The following is a 12,709-nucleotide window of genomic DNA, read 5'->3' on the forward strand; positions in this document are numbered from 1 at the left end:
TAATCTCAGAATAAAAGCAACTCAGAGGTTTCCTTCCAAACACTGGATACGTTTTTGTCTTTTCCTATTTAAGGTAGGCCACACCTGGTCTAGGTGTTGGAAATTGGATAACTTTCAATTCAATCTGTGGATGCTGTCCAAACTTTGCCTGAACAAAGACACTGAAAATGAGAATTTGACAGACCTTAAGATGTTATAGAGGCGTTTAATATATATTAAAAAAAAAACTGTGAGGAGAAGAATGATGTGGTATTCCACAAACACCATATGCTCTGATACCCCTAAATAAAATTCAGAGAAACCAGCTGCCTTCCACAGTTGCCTAATTTATAAATATAAACCATTTATGTTTAATTTAGTTCAATCACTCTGAAATGTTTCCCTCTGAACACTTGACGTCTACTGGCAACGTTTTGTAAAACTAAGGCCGTTACTTGTTTAGCCCAGAAGAAATATTGGAATTAATCTAATTTATTAAGATCAACTTTCTGGGAAGAAACACTTAACTTTCATGTTCTATTATAGTATTTCTGTTGAAAATAATATTTTTTAGCTCACTGGTCCTGTAAGAATTTGGTTCAGCCACAGATGATGAAAGGCAGACCTTTAGATAAACCCCAACAACTTTTTCAAAGATGGATTTTTAATTTTCCTGTCAGGGTAATTAAAGGAAATGTAGTTTTTATGTGATCAGCAAACAGAAAATAGTCCGTAGTTGTGAGGCGGAAGGCTGAACCTTCAAGAAATGGGTTTCAAAATAAAAAAATAATCAAAATCTGGAAAAAAATGTGGCGTACATTTCTGTTTAGCCAAATTTATTCTGATTCCCCTGAAGGTCTCTGGGTTTTGCAAAAATCTAAAAGTTTGACTTCACACAAAGTGCTTCATATTTGTGAAATGGAAGGAAACACAAAACCTTTTCACTTTGATATCGCTGATAAAATATGTTACATGTTTCTTCTAAACATTTTAAGACTACACAGTTTTTGCCTTTATTTTGCGTTGGAAACTTTGCTTTTAACCAATTGCTCCCACCCAACTGAAGCCTAAGCAGAGCTGCAGAAAGCCAGGATTGGTTAGTTTATCAGATGAGCCTCAACCACGCCAGATTTTCCATTTTCCTGCCAGGGACATTTAAAGAAAACTACAGATTTTTATGTGAAGAGAGCGAAGCTGTGAAAAGTTGGCTTTCAGAAAGTTTTACAGAAACGAATCTAGAGAATGTAACGTTCCTGTGCATTTTACTCCTTTTACTCTGAACCACTAAACCAAAATCCTGTAAAATGGTCGACCTTTATAAATCATGTAACGAGTACGGAGAGTTGTGATTTGAAAACTTTAACGTCTGCCCTACGACATGGACACTTTTTACGGTTTACATCTGGCCTGTCCTTGTTTTAAGAAACATATGTTGAGAAGGTGACGTGTTTTTTTTTTTATCCTGTATTGACCCCATCTATGATAACTGAAGTCACACATGATCCCCCAAAAATTTAACCCACCTCTTTTTTTTTTATGGATGTCTTTTCAGCTTTCACTTGTCTGCCATAATTTCAAGTTGCTCAGTTATGAGGCACCAACATCTTTTCTCTGCCCAAGCAGAATTTGCTCAGGTGCTGGTGATGTGTGGATGGAAAGCTCACCTTTTTAATATTTCTTCAAAGAACTACCAGCCTTTAAATCCAAGCCACGGCTCGACATGGAGACGTTTAAAGTCAAGGCTGTAAAAATTCAACATGGCGAAAAAAGGCCCACCGCTAACCGAGAGGCCGAGGGAGGACATAAAGGAGACGGATGTCTGTCCCCTTTAATGCAACATAAAAACTGAGCTGGAGAGAATAAAACACCTCATTGTAATGAAGTGCATTTACTGGAGCACAGGCTTGAAATCAGGCAGAAGTGAGAGCAAACGTCAAAAGAGATCTCCCGCCGAGCGGAGCGGCAGAATTAAGAGGTCTGATATCTAATCCATTTCCTGTGAAACCGGCGGTGTACGGGACATCAAAGAGAGTTAAAGGGATTCGGCGAGGGCGGTAGGAGTGGCGAGGCGGTGAAATATTGCACATTTGGTTTCTTTTCTCCCCCGGCTCTGGGCCTTTGGAATAATTAGAGCCTAATTCTGTCTAATTAACGGACTCAATTACTCCTGAAGAAAGCTCATCAAAAAGATGGCGGGAAAGCAGAGAGGAGAATGGCAGGGTTTTTTTTTTCTTTTTCTTTTTTTTTCTTTAATTAATGAACTGAGTTGAATAACGGCCATGGAATTAAACATTTCCCCCAATGTGTATGAATTGCAAATTGGAGCAACATTTTTTTTCCCTCCCCTTTCTCGGAGACAGGAGCCCAGGGGCTAACACTGCTGTCAAGTAGCTCTCTAAAAAGTCAAAGCGCCGATGCAGCACTAACAAATTACCAAAGATTACCGTCTTTAGCACATGTGGAGGTCCTAACGAATAGCGATGAATTAATACGCCGTCTGTGTCTGAGCGCTCCCATTGGCTGCGAGTTTCAGCGATCCTGGAAGAGCCAATAAAGCAGACTCCAAACTTTATGGAACAGTTTCCTTCCAGTCGAACAGGCTGCCTGTCGATTGCATATTTCACATCCTTGAGACGATGATATAAGTCTTGTTAAATTACTCAGCTGAGATGGAACCGGGCGCACATGAGTGTTTTCAGGGGTTGAAAACTTTTTATGTGCTATCAAGGCTGTGAAAGTGTGTGTGCGTGCAAAGTGCTGTGCTGTGCTCAGCAGGTTTACAGGCCCAAGGGTCGGCTAAGCTAACTCACTGCCTCAGCAGTCCTTAGTTCAGCTTCTTCAAACATTCGCTGAGGCACTGGGAAACAAACTTAAAGGCCTAATATTATCACCCATATGTAGAGGAGGAGAGCAACACAACAGCACGGGAGACATTTGCTGCTATCCTCGGTGTAATGTAGGCTTTCTGCCGACCAACACATCTTCTGCCGCGCCGTCATAATACATGTGGGTCATTACAGCTAATAACAGCCAACACTAAGCTGTTTCACTCGCACGTTGCACTTCTGCTGGGCTCGTTTTGAACTTGAAAAATCGCCTTGGATGGGAAAAAGCGTCTTCAAGTGTGCAAACATACATTTGATTATCGCAACGAAGAAGAGGCGAACTTTCGATTTTGAACCTCAAAAAGCGAGAAATGACGCTGGAGCGCGATCGGCCAGAACAAGGCGAATGCAGATTTGAGCAGGGGGGTTGTTGCGTGTCTTTGAGTTAAAGAGAAAAACCTTGAATCGTATGTTTACTTTAAAATAAATGACATGCTGTTTTATGCTGCTTGAGATAAACCAATTTTTTTATATGCATGCATGTATATGGATGCTTTTAATAAAACAAAAAAAGAAAAAATTCAACTAAAATTACACTTTTCTTTTGTCTTTTCTTCACTATTTTGGTGTCGTATTTGGGATATTTCACCTTTACGGTCATGTAAGAAAAAAGTTATTTAAAAAATGTAATTGCACTGAAATATATTTTGGAACATACTTCCTGTGGTGTGTCTGGAGTTTGAGAACAAAGGTTTAATGATACGGGAATAAATAAATATGCAGATCGATGATATGCTTCATCTTGTTGAAAACATTTTCAGCAAAAGTAATTACAGGCCAAAAAAAAATGTTGGTTTATCTTCATGATACACAAAAACGCAAATTTAAAGTTACTAACTTTGAATGCATGAGTTAATCATTTTTAAATTAGGCCATACGACAACATAGAAGGAAATATCAAAATATATATAAATAATATAAACGTGTTACTGTTATACTCCAGTGACCCAAACTACACTGATATTTATTTAGTTCTAACTTTCATTTTTAAAGCAATTATAGGTAAAGAAAATAGTCCATTAATAGACATCTCACCCTCAGTTTTATTTTTGTTGAAAACTTTTTGATCACTTCAGAAAATAAACTTTGAATGTTTACCTTTTTCATCACCTGCCAGCACTTGCCTACCTATAGTCGTCACATGTATAATGTGAGCTTTTAATTTTACCAACATGATTCTTCTGACTGGAAATAATACTGATATTATGGAGGGACCTGGCCTTTATGCCATATATAGAGAATCTGTGGTGAGAGCTGAAGATGAGGGTGATGGGCCAGAGGCGTTCCAACCTCAGTGACTTGGATAAATCATCAAAGAACCAGAGGAAATGTGCCAAAAGCTCCTAAGCAATTATAAAAAGGGTCTGATTATTGGAATGCCTGTAAATTGATTATTGAAAGGGTATCAAAAATGTTTACACATGCCAGACACCCCAACATATTAATAAAAATACATTAAGAAAAAATTCTGCTTCTTGTCATTTCTTTGTCTTTTGTCTGAGAAACAAACCTCTTGAATTATTGCAAATAATTTCTAATATAAATCTATCAGGGATATGAATATCAGCTGATTGCAAACAGCAACACTAGAAAAACCGCTACTTATCCATTCCCTTTCACGTCATACCTCACTGCTATTTAAGGTACGAGTTAAAAAACTCAGAAGTATTATCGTCCTGTTTCTTATGCTACCATAAAGAAACATTTCAAGCACGCACACACACACACACACACACACACACACACACACACACACACGAAGAAAGAGAGCGATGCAGGTCTGAGAGGCATTTTCCGAAGGTTTCTTCATTTGGTGTTAGATGTGCCATGACATGCCTTGTTTACAATTGGAATTGGGGGGAAAAGGACTTTGAGATCATCCAATTAAAGTTGTACCCCTCCAGAGACCCAATGCCCTTCCTCTCCTCAGCTTATTGGGTTGCACCCACTGAGAAAAGGCATTTGACTGCATTAACGGTAAATGAGGCCAACTTCATTTTCTTCATTAAAGTGCCATTCTGAAAATGAAAAAAAAAAAAAAAAAAAACCCTTGACAATATTCAGTTGTCTGTGCTTCTAAATTTGTCCTCGTAATTTGATATTTTTATTTTTTTTTTTTAGGGAGGAGTCGTGGTGGTAATTGAACACATTTATAAAATCCAAAAGCAGATATTGTTACGGTTCGACAGGCAATATAAAAAACCATGCGTGACAGCATGCTATTTCCACACCGTCTCCAGTGATCGTCGTTTAGAAGCACCTACTGTGTTTTTAATATCCTGTAAATCTAATTAAGAAGCAATACTGCGGTTTTGAGGTTGTGTGCAAACAAGTATTGGCCCCCGACACCAAGACGAATGTGGAAACTCGCATTAGAAACAACCAACCCTCAACCCAGATAATTATTCAGGTCAAGGCATTAAAATCAATAACAAAGAAGTTTATGAGTTGAATCAATGTTTTTCGCTCCCTTTGTTTGAATTTTGGGACCCATACTGCTGATCTCTCTTATTTTAAAGCTGTTTTTAGGTACTTAGTGGGGCTGAAATAAAAAACGTTGTTCAACCTAAACACGTTTAAATCCCTGGGAAAAAAAACAAAAAACAATACAGATGGCTGGGGCATCCCATCTGTTAAAGAAATGGTGCAATCTTAATCCTGAGGGTTGTTTCTCTTTTAGACCGAATTGCATGTGGCAGGGAATAAACAGTATCTTAGCTTATAAAAGGCTTCGCTGGTTTTACCATTTGTAATTAGCAAAAATAGACACCGGTAATTTGCCCTCTCCTATAAACCCACGAGACGCGATCAGTTGGTCGCATTAGTCTGAAAAGTTCAAGACGAGGGAGACGGCACCACACGTCTCCAGTTTACTCACCAAGTTTTCACTTGGACCTGTTACTGGGAAAGATGAGCTACATATATGCACATATATACTTTGTTTTCTTATTTTAATCCCCTGAACCTAAACTGATCTGACTGGCAGCACAGCATAAAAAGAGAAACAACAAACATTCACATGACTATTTTCCATGCATAAATTTGAGGGACGAATTGACAACCTTTTATGGGTCGAACATTTAATTTATTTATTTGTATGAATCTTTAAGTCAGTTTCTTAAATATCTGGCCAACTCCCGGCCCTTCTCGATATCGAGATCCCATATTTAGGTGAAAAGAAAAGAATTGGAGAATTAAAGTATTTTAAAATTGTTGTGCGTTAGCACATGCTTCTTTAATGAGCTCTAACAAATCAAATCAGTTCACTTTTAGCATGAGGAAATGTGAACTTAGAAACTATTAGGTTGCTTTAAAAATTATTTTTCGGTCGAACCTGAATTCAAGTTTTACAACATAGCTGAATAAAATTCCCAATAGTTTGCTGTGGTGTGTCTTTAACATGATAAGCAGCAACCCTCACCAGGCCAGACAGTGTTAAATACATAAGAGTTTGTATGAAGCCTACATGAAGAGTATTTTCATTTATGCATCTATAATTCCAGCAATGCCTCAGAAGTTATCAGAATTATAAATCTAGGTTAAAAAAATAAGTAAATAAGTTCAGAGTTAAAGCATTTTAGAATCAGAAGAACAAAATCCTGCTGGAGATTTTTTTTAAATGTGCTAAAATCTCTATTCAGATGATTTTGTGGCACCTAAGTGCTTGAAGAGATAAACTCACAGTTTCATATTCTACCTAAATTCAGCATCTGAAATTCTGTTAGCCTAAATCACGAGTCTGGCTCTCCCTTACAAAACTTTCTGGAGGTGGCCCCGTAATTATTGGGATTTTTTTTTTTTTAAATGAAGGTTTTTGTTTGATTTAACACAAAAAGCAAAGACGCATATAAATGAGCTCACCAAGTCTCTCCAGAGGGGTCATGTTCCATTGTAGGGGGGGGGGGGAGGCATCCATCTTTTAGTAAGCACAGCTGAACCATTAACCTCATTAGTATAATGGTCACACATGACTGGAATGCAGCTTCCATGCTTCACGACGGCAAATTGATGCTGATACTCTCCTAATGTTGCTTTGATACATCTAGACAGGAGCGACATCAGTGTTCAAAGTAGCTGCTGATGGGGATCTGGTAGCTAATCTACAGATATGCACCTGATTGTCTGCTTTCATGTCTTTGCCGTACAGATTATGCGAAGCGATCTTTTAGGTTTCCTCTGCAACTTTGCTCCAGCGTTTAGAGTCGAGCAAAGAGGCCTACAAAGACAGTGTGTCCACAGCGCGGCGTGCGGGCTCTCTGCCATGACGAGGCAGCGTGTGGCTCAGACTGCGTCCCAGTGTCCTGCAGGCACCCTGTTAAAAATGTCACTGCAGGGAACGAAATGGCCGCCCCGGGGCATCTCGGCCCCCTTTTTTCCACGGAGATAGAGCACAAATTGCTTCCTGGCAGTCGCGATGGCTCTCCAAATGTTAGATTTCAGAATCATTTCCTCGGCGCAGTGGCCTCAGAGAAAATAAATAAAGAATATGTTTGTAAATATAAATACATTCAGAGGCGGCAAAATGTGTCCGATAGGGCAGTAAATGATAACACGGCGGGGGAGCTGTGTGAAATGTGTGTTTTATCCTTTTGGAAGGCAATGACCTCTATCCCTCCTGACATTTTCTCACCGCCCATCCCCAGTCGACTACGGTAGGGTTAGCGTGTGCGCTTGTGTGTGCGTCTAACTGCTTTACAAGAAGCAAACACAACATGCCCCCAAGAAGTAGCCTTTTCAGCCCGAGCCATAAAAACCACCAGCTTCGGCAGGCTTTGGAATCATTCACGACGAAACATCAGCAATTCGGCATTAAGTGCGTTTGATAAATCACTTTTATGAGAAATGCTTGGAAAACAAACCGGGGATAAACTGCAGTGGGCAACGGTGGGTGAATTGAAGGAGAAAAATGTCTCCACCACATTTGGATAGACATGTTCATTAGTCTTGTTTACTAACATATGCCACGGGAATGAAGCAGAGACGCTCCTCCGGTGAAAAAACGTGGCTTAAAGATGTTAAAGCGCTCAAATTCAGAGCAGACGAGCAAGACAAACCCATAAAAAAGCAAATGTGAGGTGATAACAGGAGAGAGCGCGGCGGAAGGATAGGTAGGGAAAGTTGTTCCACCATTCCTCCTGTTTGGCCTTTTGCCAAGGCTCCAGTTTGGGTTGGATCCCTGAAGCATTAGCATCACACATTCAAGCTGTTCCAACAGCCTGAGCGCTAACGGGCTAATGGCTAATGGAGAGACTGCATCATGGGCACCGGCTCCGTCTCACCAAACCTCCACGACAACAGGCACATAACGACAACATGGCTGCAAAAACTGCACCATCGTTAATGAACCTCAGAAAAGACCACGGTTAGCCGCATAAAACTGCGCTGCGAGCATATGCCTGGCCGTTTCAGCTATGCTACAAAAGTCCATCAAAACAACATTAATTATTACTTCACTTGAATTTGTCGACTACTTCACATTTTTATTTGCTTTAACTTAATCCGGGGCGTCAAACAGCGAGTTTGACCAAAACCTTTATGCACGACGAGGCTCAGAGAAGCTAGCCGTTTTGCTACGTGAAACTGTGTTGCGAGCGTCAAAAAGGTCCAGCAAATTAACGCTGATAAATTGATAATTTCTTAACTTCTCCTTTGGATTTTTGATTTGCTATGACGTCATGCTTACCTTTGAACCGTAGAAACAAAATTCTTGGACATCATGAGTCTCCATGTAAAGAAGACAAATTAATGAAAATATCAATAATGACCGGTCCGTTTGACTGGAACTGCTTTATATTATTCACTTGTCATAACTCCACATTTAAACCTGAGATTTAACCACAGATGTAGGTGTTAGATCTTTAAAAACTTAAAAAAATAAACATGTTTGCAGCTAAGAAGACTATTGCAGTCAATAAATTAATTCATTCACTGACTGATTGTTTCACTTTATCGACTTCTGTGTTTTAATATTGTAATTTTAAATGAGAAATACTTTGTCAACCCTGTGATCAAATGTGTAGACATGGTGAAGTTAAGAGAAGTTAGAATGAAAGGAATGTGCTGCAAGTTTTTGACCAAACGTTTCTCTTGCGTTTCAAAGCTTCATCAAAACCAATTGACTGGTGTTGAGAATTGGTTCATTTTTAATTTTCTGCGTATTTATTCGCATGTTATGTAGTGACTTATAAACCCTCATGCCTAGGTAAAGTAAATGAAGTGTATTCTCCCAGCAATTTCGGATTCGGATCATTTTTGCATGTTAACTGGTCTTTTGCAGAGCGATGGATAAAAATGTGGCAACATCTGCTTCTACAACTTTTAAAGGGGCTAATCTCATTTTACCAGCCATTGTTTGTTTTCATCCAGAACGGGAGGATAACCTGAATAAATTGTCTCCGAGTTCGTACACAAGCATATTTATTTGCCTTACCATCTCCAATGCTATGGAGAAAATCAGAGGTGAAACGTATTTTAATTTTCTGGTGGTTTGTAGTAACCCAAACATAACGGAGGTAAGGATTTTCCTCGCCTCTGGGCGTCTTACGAGTCAGAAGAGCACACCTGAGGCGCTTTCAGTGGTCAGCTTAACTTTAGATCCACATTATTCTTTGCTCCTCTTCATGTCGCAACAGTTGGACAATCATCTATTGACAGCAAGAATGGCCCATTTTTAATTCAATTTGGCCAAACTGCAGTCAAGCTACTTAAAAAAATAAATACTCTGAATGAAAATAACCAACTGTTCTGCGGCCATCATACTGGAAGCTGCTTATGTAATCAATCAGCAACACCAGGAATAAAGTGGATGAACAAAATATTTATCAAGGCTAAAAAAGGGTTTGTCACTTTGACGTTTCACTTATGCTAGAAAAGTTAAAACTATGGTGAGAAATGGTTTTCACAGGTTTAGGTTTAAAAGTAGGTAGGCATACATTTCCTGAAACAAACATACAGATTTAAATGTCATTTCATGAAGGGATATGTGGGTCAATTTACAAACTGTATCTATCCACTGCATGTCAAAAATCTAATCAGATTTCAAGTAGCAAAGCTGCTAATCCTTTTGTCTGTAACAGTTTAATATCACATGCTAGGGGAAGCGGAAACGCTGATATTTGTGCAAAAGTTAAACGTCGGACTCATAAAAATAATGTTTTCAGTTTAAAGTTTGGAATGAAAGCTTTCACCGAAACTATGAGCTTGATTAATCCTCTCATGTCATTAACAACAATTACTTTTATCTGTATGCAGCTATTAATTCATAGATGAAATTACCTAAATCCGACTCCACCTCATTAATTCCTCCTCCATATACGAGGGAAACTGTAGTCGAGGAAGATGAAGACTTCGCCCTCATTCGTCTCTTTGTTTACTCAGAGGCTCGTCTCACTGGTCTGCAGGAACTGGGTGGACTGGTTAAGTTGTCAGAGGTGTAAACTACTGCTATCTAGTGGTGTGAGAATCCATTGCACTGCAGGCCAATGTAGTTTCTCTGACCAGACTCAAAAGCCATGTTCGTTTGAGGGGAAACAAACGCATCGTCTCGCAGTCGCTTCACTAACATTTTTTCTGCTTTAGTTAATGTCTCAAATCCAAATTCTTGCTTTGATTTCCTCTAAAGTTATGGGAGAACATGTGTTTTTGTGTGTGTAAAGCAAAGCAGATACACACGAGAAGAATGGCAAATGATAGAAAAAAAAAATGCTGCTTGTTTTTCCACAAATTTGGATGCAGCGCTTAACCAAGTCACTTCTTAAAAAGCCTCAGCAGGGGAACCAGTTTGGTTTTCCACAACCAGAGAGCCAGTTTGTTGTTGCCAACACCTCATCCAGGAAATGCTTGATCTGCTGCCAGTTTTATTGTTTTTGTGAAAGATTGCAGTGCCTTTAACATCTGCACAGACCACATTATTTATCCGAGTGTCACCACAAACAGATGCCCTAATATCAGCAGCTTTAATTATCCTAAATAACAAGCGCGTTTCTTAACGTTCGGCAAATCCCAACCAGCTGATCTGACAGAAGTAGATAAAGAAGCTGGTAAACACGGCAGATTAGTCAAAAATTCCCGGTGGTATTAAAATACAGTTTGATTTGTTGTTTTTTAGAAGCGTCTCCAAGTACAGCTCCATGAGAAGGACTGACCAACTTAAACTCGGTGGCAGATTGTATAAAAACGTACAGAAGGAAGATAAAAGACTCCTTTCGTTCTTTTAAACTAGGCAGAAGAGGAAACATGATGGTATTGTGATTGGTTGTTGGGCTCCCTGAGCCCGCCCCCCGTTCCTGACTGACAGCCAGTGCAAGGAACAAAACAGTTTTCCGAATTGCATCATTGCCACTAAATATGGGGGGAAAATTGCTTTAAAGTAAAATATAATCTTTCATTGCTGCAGAGAAAACATTGTGCAAAAATGACAGCAAAAAGTAAACCTGTAATTGAAGCTAATTTATTAGACAGGCAAATTTAAATGCCCTACAAAATAAATATAGCAAATGTGTTTGAAGACGTGTTTTACATTTTATGTTAATCAGAAAGCTGGAGAAATTTTAACTATGATGCGACACCATTTCTGATCTCATTCTTCAAAATGGGAAAGATAAGAGAACATACAATTAAAGTAAGGCAGATATGTTGATCTGTATAAGACAAGAAAATACGCTACACGGCTAATCTTACTAATAGTTTAGAAAGTTTTCTTCTTTTCTTTCAGGACGGATCTGTTGAAAATGTGATCCGTTTAGCCCGTTTGTTAGCCTGGTTCTTGCACACATCACTCGATTCTGATCTCCCCTTAATACTCCATCAGGGATTTCTTCCATTGAAGCAGATTCCTGCGGTAGAATTTCAACCGGGCCAGAAGATCGTAAGTAAATTTTAATTGTTTTCTGCAGCAGAGGAAGTGAATGAAGCCGTTCTGTCCGTGTTGGCCACACTTCCAACTTTTGGATTAAAGCTGACAGCCAAGTTTGGCATTTCTCCCCATTTTCTCACTTTTATAAAGTACCTTGAAAAGACATTTGTTGTGAGTTGGAGCTTATATACATAAACTGAACTGAAGTGAAGGATGGTTGTTTCCGATAAGCTTCTTAGCGTCTAGCTGGTGCATTACATACATCACTGACAAACGTTAGCATTTGGGTAAAATGTAAAACTTCAACAGAGTCCACGCCTCCAGGAAACAGTCATTTCTCAATATCGTAGAGTCCAGAACATCCGTACCAAGTGAAGGGTGGAACAAAGGGCTGGTTTTTACCAGGGTAGTCATTCAGACATCAATGGACATGTTTTGATCTTTCCACCATATTTTATGTTGCTGTGTGCAATTGACAAAACACTGTGCAGTATCGAGCAATGATCCCAGATTAAATATGTTGTTTGAAAGCACCTAAGGAGATACTTAAAGAAACAACTGGACTACCTCTCTCTATCGTCTCTTTTTCATAATGAATAACCACATTATCCCAAGCTAAATAAATAAACTTTAACCACCTCCGTCGTCTCTTGTACCCTCAGATCTTGCGACCACCAGATCCCCACCCATTGTGACGGGCCCTCTGCCCCCCCATCCTGTCCCTTCCCTCTCCCCTCTCTATTCTCCAACTGAAGTGTGGCGGGGATGAATGATGAGGCAGTGTTTGGGTTAACGACAGAGACGGGGTGTTAAACCTGAAGTGTTTAATTAACCCCACAATGGGTCCGCCTGTCAGCCCGCACCCATTCCCACTTGATTGAGACTTCACTCTTAGTGCACATATGCATACACACACACACACACACGCGTGTGCCAGCAAGTGTGGACAAACTCGCAAGGTGCACATGCCCTCAGAGACACACATCATGGC

The sequence above is a fragment of the Poecilia mexicana genome, unplaced genomic scaffold, assembly GCF_051168715.1.
Source record: "Poecilia mexicana isolate PSO_F unplaced genomic scaffold, ASM5116871v1 scaffold_1, whole genome shotgun sequence".
In the NCBI taxonomy this organism is placed as follows: Eukaryota; Metazoa; Chordata; class Actinopteri; order Cyprinodontiformes; family Poeciliidae; genus Poecilia; species Poecilia mexicana.